Source organism: Schistocerca piceifrons, chromosome 8 (assembly GCF_021461385.2).
Source record: "Schistocerca piceifrons isolate TAMUIC-IGC-003096 chromosome 8, iqSchPice1.1, whole genome shotgun sequence".
In the NCBI taxonomy this organism is placed as follows: Eukaryota; Metazoa; Arthropoda; class Insecta; order Orthoptera; family Acrididae; genus Schistocerca; species Schistocerca piceifrons.
The window spans coordinates 317,996,554-318,005,539 of NC_060145.1; positions in this window are offsets into that span (position 1 = coordinate 317,996,554).

Here is an 8,986-nt window from a genome sequence, read left to right on the forward strand (position 1 = left end):
TTCAAACCAAGAAACCTCCGGGAACCAATGTACGATGTTTGACTGAAAAGTAATGCCTCCATCTTCGTAACTCTTCAACAGTTGGCAGCATTGGTATGCAGCAGGTACTGGCTTATTCCGTAGCCTCTTCTCTACCGCTCCAGTTGGCGGGAAGCCTTAGTACTGAACGGTTCTGTTGTTACGGTGTGAAGTATGGGATCCTGCGCAGACGGTCAAACAATGCGATTTAAGCAACGTGGAGTCATAGATTTCTTGACAGCAGAAGGTGTCGTACCAAAGGAGATTCATCAGAGAATGAAAGCAGTTTATGGTTATCGTGTTGATGTGAGTACTGTGCCTCATTGGGTGAGTAACTTTAAACATGTTGAGGCGGGAACATCTGACCTGCGTGAGAAACAAAGAGTTGGATGACCTGCTGAAGCAACCACCGAGTTTCACAAGAAAAATGTTGACAAATTGATTCAGGACGATCGTCGTATCACTCAGAGAGAAATTTGAAGCACAATCGACATTTCACAAGAACGTGTGGGTCACATTATTGTTTTGCTTGGCCCTTGGAAGATCTGTGCATGATGGGTACCCTGGATGCTGACTCCTGAAATGAAAGCGCACAGGCTTGAAATTTGCCAGGAACTCCTCTCGCATTACGAGAATGAAGGTGACGCATTTCTCCATTCAGTTGTGACAGGAGACGAAACGTGAGTACACAGTTACGACCTGGAGACGAAACGTCAGTCTATGGAATATCGACATGAAGATTCACCCCTGAAAAAGAAATTGAAAACGCAGCCCTCAGGTGGAAAAATCTGGGATGCAGATGGTGTTATGCATGTCGATTTCCTTGAACGTGGAGCAACAATAAATTCAGTGTGTTACATCACAACGCTGCGAACTCTGAAATGATGGCTAACAAGTGCCTGAAAGGAAAAGGGAAATGCTTTCCTGCAGCATGACAGTGCCAAACCACACATTTCAAGCGCCACCACAGAAGAATTTCAGAGACTGAATCTCACCACCGTATGGCATCCTCCATACACTCCAGATTTAGCACTGTCTGACTTCCATCTGTTCCCGATAATGAAAGACGATCTGCAGGAACATCATAGTGCTTCTGATGAAGACGTTGAGAGAACTGTGAGACAGTGGTTGCGGAAATAGAATGTCGACTTCTTCCGTGACAGCTTCAGAGAACTTTTTCATGGTTGGCAGAAATGTACCCAATTGGCTGGTGAATATTGGTAATTAAAGATCACATTGTAAGGATTATTTCTGCATTTGATTTATTAAAATATTCCCATCCAAACCCAATTAACAAAGGTAGTGGCATTACTTTTCATTCAACCCTTGTAATAATAACAATGTGAATAAAATTAAGAGGTAACAAATGTTAAAAATTAAAAATTATAAAAATTATGAGTAAAGAAGTAAAAGTTTAAGGATATAAAAAATTCCAGTCTACTTTCCCAAACTGATAATATGCTTAGAATAATTATTAATATGTTTTTATCTATATCTGTATAAATTTTACACCACTAAGGTTCTCTAGATTATCTTGTTAATCCTCAATGCTTTCATTATAATGACTGGGAAGAATAATTTTGTATTTATCATTACAATCAACACAATTTTCTGACCAAATTTCACTGACGAAAATTCAGCTTTTGAACGGTTCATATGTTTAATTCTATTAATTTAGTAAACCTTTATGTGGAGTCATTATTGAAACCATTAACCTCATTTAATCTCACATCAATATCCTTGCTCAAGGTTATTTTATTTGTTGTTGTTGTGATCTTCAGTCCCCACGTTGTTAGCGAACTGAATGGACCTTGCACCATATATATGTCATTCAACGTCAAGAATGCTCTCTGAACGCGAGACTGAGACCCAACACAGCAGCTCAACTTCAAACGTTTTGAGGAATGTGGTATCTTCGACTGATCTCCCTAGGCCCCTGATTTATTAGCCACAGAGCATGTCAGGGGTGCGATGGGAAGACGCACACTTTAATACCAGTTTCCAGTCAGCAGTTTCCATAAATTACACCGCATCACTTTGAGGCATAGCAAGAAATTTCTCGTTGTTGTTGTTGTGGTCTTCAGTCCTGAAACTGGTTTGATGCAGCTCTCCATGCTACTCTATCCTGTGCAAGCTTCTTCATCTCCCAGTACCTACTGCAACCTACATCCCGCTGAATCTGCTTAGTGTATTCATCTCTTGGTCTCCCCCTACGATTTTTATCCTCCACACTGCCCTCCAATACTAAATTGGTGACCCCTTGATGCCTCAGAACATGTCCTACCAACCGATCCCTTCTTCTGGTCAAGTTGTGCCACAAACTTCTCTTCTCCCCAATCCTATTCAATACTTCCTCATTAGTTATGTGATCTACCCATGTAATCTTCAGCATTCTTCTGTAGCACCACATTTCGAAAGCTTCTATTCTCTTCTTGTCCAAACTATTTACCGTCCATGTTTCACTTCCATACATGGCTACACTCCATACAAATACTTTCAGAAATGACTTCCTGACACTTAAATCTATACTCGATGTTAACAAGTTTCTCTTCTTCAGAAACGCTTTCCTTGCCATTGCCAGTCTACATTTTATATCCTCTCTACTTCGACCATCATCAGTTATTTTGCTCCCCAAATAGCAAAACTTCTTTACTACTTTAAGTGTCTCATTTCCTAATCTAATACCCTCGACATCACCCGACTTAATTCCACTACATTCCATTATCCTCGTTTTGCTTTTGTTGATGTTCATCTTATATCCTTCCTTCAAAACACCATCCATTCCGTTTAATTGCTCTTCCAGGTCCTTTGCTGTGTGACAGAATTACAATGTCATTGGCAAACCTCAAACTTTTTGTTTCTTCTCCATGCATTTTAATACCTACTCCGAATTTTTCTTTTGTTTCCTTTACTGCTTACTCAGTATACAGATTGAATAACATCAGGGAGAGGCTACAACCCTGTCTTACTCCCTTCCCAACCGCTGCTTCCCTTTCATGTCCCTCGACTCTTATAACTGCCATCTGGTTTCTGTATAAATTGTAAATAGCCTTTCGTTCCCTGTATTTTACCCCTGCCACCTTTAGAATTTGAAAGAGAATATTCCAGTCAACATTGTCAAAAGCTTTCTCTAAGTCTACAAATGCTAGAAACGTAGGTTTGCCTTTGCTTAATCTTTCTTCTAAGATAAGTCGTAAGGTCAGTATTGCCTCACGTGTTCCAACATTTCTACTGAATCCAAACTGATCTTCCCCGAGGTCGGCTTCTACCCATTTTTACATTCGTCTGTAAAGAATTCGCATTAGTATTTTGCAGCTGTGACTTATTAAAGTGATAGTTTGGTAATTTTCACATGTGTCAACACCTGCTTTCTTTGGGATTGGAATTATTATATTCTTCTTGAAGTCTGAGGGTATTTCGCCTGTCTCGTACATCTTGCTCACCAGATGGTAGAGTTTTGTCAGGACTGGCTCTCCCAAGGCCGTCAGTAGTTCTAATGGAATGTTGTCAACTCCCGGGGCCTTGTTTCGACTCAGGGATTTCAGTGCTCTGTCAAACTCTTCATGCAGTATCCTATCTCCCATTTCATCTTCATCTACATCCTCTTCCATTTCCATAATATTTTCCTCAAGTACATCGCCCTTGTACAGACCCTCTATATACTCCTTCCACCTTTCTGCTTTCCCTTCTTTGCTTACAACTGGGTTTCCATCTGAGCTCTTGATATTCATACAAGTGTTTCTCTTATCTCCGAAGGTCTCTTTAATTTTCCTGTAGGCAGTATCTATCTTACCCCTAGTGAGATAAGCCTCTACGTCCTTTCATTTGTCCTCTAGCCATCCCTGCTTAGCCATTTTGCACTTCCTGTCTATCTCATTTTTGAGACGTTTGTATTCCTTTTTGCCTGCTTCATTTACTGCATTTTTATATTTTCTCCTTTCATCAATTAAATTCAATATTTCTTCTGTTACCCAAGGATTTCTACTAGCCCTCGTCTTTTTACCTACTTGATCCTCTGCTGCCTTCACTACTTCATCCCTCAAAGCAACCCATCCTTCTTCTACTGTATTTCTTTCCCCCATTCCTGTCAATTGTTCTCTTATTATCTCCCTGAAACTCTGTACAACCTCTGGTTCTTTCAGTTTATCCAGGTCCCATCTCCTTAAATTCCCACCTTTTTGCAGTTTCTTCAGTTTTAATCTACAGGTCATAACCAATAGATTGTGGTCAGAGTCCACATCTGCCCCTGAAAATGTCTTACAATTTAAAACCTGGTTCCTAAATCTCTGTCGTACCTTTATATAATCTATCTGATACCTTTTAGTATCTCCAGGGTTCTTCCATGTATACAACCTTCTATCATGATTCTTAAACCATGTGTTAGCTATGATTAAGTTGTGCTCAGTGCAAAATTCTGCCAGGCGGCTTCCTCTTTCATTTCTTAGCCCCAATCCATATTCACCTACTACGTTTCCTTCTCTCCCTTTTCCTACACTCGAATTCCAGTCACCCATGACTATTAAATTTTCGTCTCCCTTCACTATCTGAATAATTTCTTTTATTTCATCATACATTTCTTCAATTTCTTCGTCATCTGCAGAGCTAGTTGGCATATAAACTTGTACTACTGTAGTAGGTGTGGGCTTCGTATCTATCTTGGCCACAATAATGCGTTCACTATGCTGTTTGTGGTAGCTTACCCGCATTCCTATTTTCCTATTCATAATTAAACCTACTCCTGCATTACTCCTATTTGACTTTGTGTTTATAACCCTGTAGTCACCTGACCAGAAGTCTTGTTCCTCCTGCCACAGAACTTCACTAATTACCACCATATCTAACCTATCCATTTCCCTTTTTAAATTTTCTAACCTACCTGCCCGATTAAGGGATCTGACATTCCACGCTCCGATCCGTAGAACGCCAGTTTTCTTTCTCCTGACAATGACATCCTCCTGAGTAGTTCCCGCCCAGAGATCCGAATGGGGGACTATTTTACCTCTGGAATATTTTACCCAAGAGGACGCCATCACCATTTAATCATACAGTAAAGCTGCATGCCCTCGGGAAAAATTACGGCCTTAGTTTCCCCTTGCTTTTAGCCATTCACAGTACCAGTGCAGCAAGGCCGTTTTGGTTATTGTTACAAGGCCATATGAGTCAATCATCCAGACTGTTGCCCCTGCAACTACTGAAAAGGCTGCTGCCCCTTTTCAGGAACCACACGTTTGTCTGGCCTGTCAACAGATACCCCTCCGTTGTGGTTGTACCTACGGTACGGTTATCTGTATCGCTGAGGCACGCAAGCCTCCCCACCAATGGCAAGGTCCATGGTTCATGTATTTTTTTATTTATATGCAGAAAAATTATTTATATTTTTTAAAAATAAAATTTTTTACCTGGCTTTAAACTTCAGTATACATTTTTAGTTTTGGATCATTAACCAACACTGAAATATCGAATAAGGCGATGTAACCATTTTTATTTTTAAAAAATCTCTTCAACTAAAATATAGAGGAAATTTTTAAATAAGATTAAAAAATACATTGAATCTCAAAATGCCCAAAACTTCATGCCATGAGAAACCCAGTGGAGCTTTCCCCACTTGCTTTTTTCGTCGCTTTTCTGTTCTGCGTCTTTGACTGCCATCTGCATCCACACATCTTCTTGTTGTATACATCTTGATATCTACATCTTGGTGTAGGTGGGAGAGCTGCTGATGGCTGGTATCTTTGATCAGCTGCAGTGGTGGATGGATAGCAAATACAATAAATAGGCTGGCTAGTCCACTTTCCCTACAGCACAAGGAAATAACATTCCAAATCGCACATATACATTTGGTAATTGAACAACAAAGTTGATTAGAAAACAAATATTTCTACATATGGTGCAGTCTGTTTGGGGTTTCCTGAATCTGCTCCTGGTCCTACAACTGTCTGGGAAAATGAATTGATAGCTCGGCACGCCCTCTGGCCACACAGCGCGACCTTCTAGTCACGCCAGTGGCTTTGTAAGAGTTAGCGGTTATGCAATATCTTGCACCAACAAGCCTGCTAAATGGATCGATTTTCTTCAATTTCTCACTCAAATATTAACACAGGTTATAAATTCAAAATTATAACATAATCTATATGAAAAGGAATAATCAGAAAAATAATAATCAGTGTATTTGATTATCATTAGATGTATTTAAAAATTCTCAGTTAATATTCTAAGTTGTACATTTCAAGTTAAATTCTTATTTCCATACATAATTATGTAAGCAAACGTAACATTAGGAATGTTACCATTAAAAGTAGTACACAATTCCATGGTATTTTTCTGCATAGCTAACACATTCATTCTCATAGACATATTTATAGCAAAAATATAATAATTTTCCATAACATTGATTGGATTTGCATTGACAGCGCCATTTACGTAGGTGGCCCAGTTAAAATCTGGGAAAGCAACATAAGTCTCCAAAAAGTTAGTTAGTGGATCTAAGTTCCAGATCTATTCTGAAAAACTTCAGTTTCTACCATTCTTTATATAAGTATTTTGTAATTTAATGTGATCGACTTGGGAAGAATTAGTCAACTGATTATTTTTTCGATTCGATTGGAAAACAACAAAAATAAAATAAGGCACACCAATTTCTGCAGAATTACGGTAAATGATGATATCTCGTTACAAATTTCTCTTTCCACTTAAGCCAGCAGCCTCAGTGGGTTGTGATTTGAAGAAAGATATGGGAATTTACGGATTTTTAGTTTTTCTAACTCCAGCTTAAGTGAATCCTGTGATTCATATCTAACCTCGGGAATGTTAACTTCGACTGATTCCAGAAAAGTTTTACCTTCCTTAGGAAGTATTTCTTTTATTTTAACTGCAGCTTGACTGTGGTTGGACCATCAAAGAATGATATTGTCTGCACTAGAAATCCAGGTAAAAACTACTGTTAAATCACCTTCCCACATAACTTCCTTGTAGTCCTTAAAGAACCCACCAATCAAACCTGGTAGAAGGAGAATTTCATTTTTCTTACTTTTTATCTTCCCATTTTTAAGGATATGCTCTTCCATGGTTAACTCATTGGCTATAAACGAAGTCAATGATATAAGGACAGATGAAGAAATTAGAGGGTATTCAATCCCAGACAAAATATTGTTCCCTTTTTTAATGGTGATATCAATGAATAGCTTTGCTGCATATTTGTCAATGAACTTTTTATTTAATTTTCCATCATATATCAGGTAATCCTCACCACCAGCTCCAATAATACTGACGCTCATATACAACTGTGCATGATTAGGATGAACCCAAATATCTCCAACATGAATATGAATTTTTGCTTCCTTATTGCGAAGATTTAGGTTGCTTTTGTCTTCTCATTCACAGGGAGTGAATCAAACTGGTAGCTGTCAATCTTATTCATTTAATAAGGATAAAAAAATTTTAAGTTATTTCTAAAACAGCCATGATACAAGCACAATTGAAGTCAGTCAGATTATCATTTTCACCTGTTACAGTTGCTTATAAGTCCTGTCTAGTATCAAAAATTGGAATATATCACATTTGAAATTAAAAATATTGTATAAAAGATAATCGTGAAACATTGCCACAGCACAAAATTTTTTCTAACAACAGACAACTTATCGCTAATTGACAAAGACAACTTATTACTATTAATAACAAAATATGTATTTAAATAAATAAAACTGATTGGGATCAAAATAAGAACTCTAGAGAACTCTTGAGAAGAAACCAAAAAATAAGTATGGCAAGCTCTTGCCTAGCTCTATTTGATGTGCAGCAGTAGGCCAAAATGGATGTGAGAAGAGAACATTAATGACTTAGTATTATATTCTAGCTATTTATCAAAAACAGTGATGAAATTGTACCACTGGATGATTGTTAAGATAATTCAGTTGTAGTATTCGATGATGTGACTCTCAAAAATGAAAATGTAGTTAGGGAATATTTTACTACAGCAAGGCACAAAGAATTAGATTGTTTCTATTTAGCCTAGACATACTCGAAGATACCAACACAATTAATAAGAGTTCATAAAAAATTCTTAAATAATTTTAGAAAAGACCATAGAAACTTAAATCATGCTTATCTCAAATTTGTCAGTGACGATTTAAAATTTAATGATTTTAAATAAATGCATTGTAAATACAAAAATGGAGGTAAATTTCGTTTTATTACAACAGATACAACAGAAAAATTAATAGTGGTAAGCACAGATACATAATTAAAATGTAAACATGAAGATAATAATTAAACATATATATTATGCAAAACAGTAATCACTGAACGTTAAACATTAAACATAAACGTTAAATATAAAATGTTGAACGTGAAACACAAAATGTTGAATGTTAAAATTAAATCATTAATGCTTTTTATTCTTATTAGATGTTTGCAAAATACAATTGTACGAAGCAGCAGAGTACACACAGTGTGTGCAGCCCAGAGGTTCTTAAAAAGGCTAAAGGAAAGAGAAAGGTAAAGGAGCAATTAAAAGAGGAATTAAAAAATGTAGAAACAAACAAGAACAGAATCTGAAAAATATAAACAAAAGATCAGCCTGTTATTGATGCTATCGAAAAGGTTAAAGAAGGAATCGAAGGTATAGGCGCTGATGTTCTGAAAGCTATAGAAGAAAATAGAGAAATCAAAAAGCTGCTGGTTTCTTATAAATATTTTGAAGAATTTAATGGCATACCTGCAACTGAGCAATGTGATAGTGATACGAGATATTATCTATTTAACATATCCGAAATACAACATTTATTGAAAAATTACGAAGAAGAGGTTAAGAATAGAAAGAAGCAAGCCACTAAAAGAATAAAAATAAATGAAAGAATGCTAGAATATGTTAACTACAGTGAAGGCAAGGTTTTTGGATTTGGGACTGATTGTATACTTAAACTCGTTGGTAAATTATCGCTAAAATTTGATGGGATTAAATTGACTATCA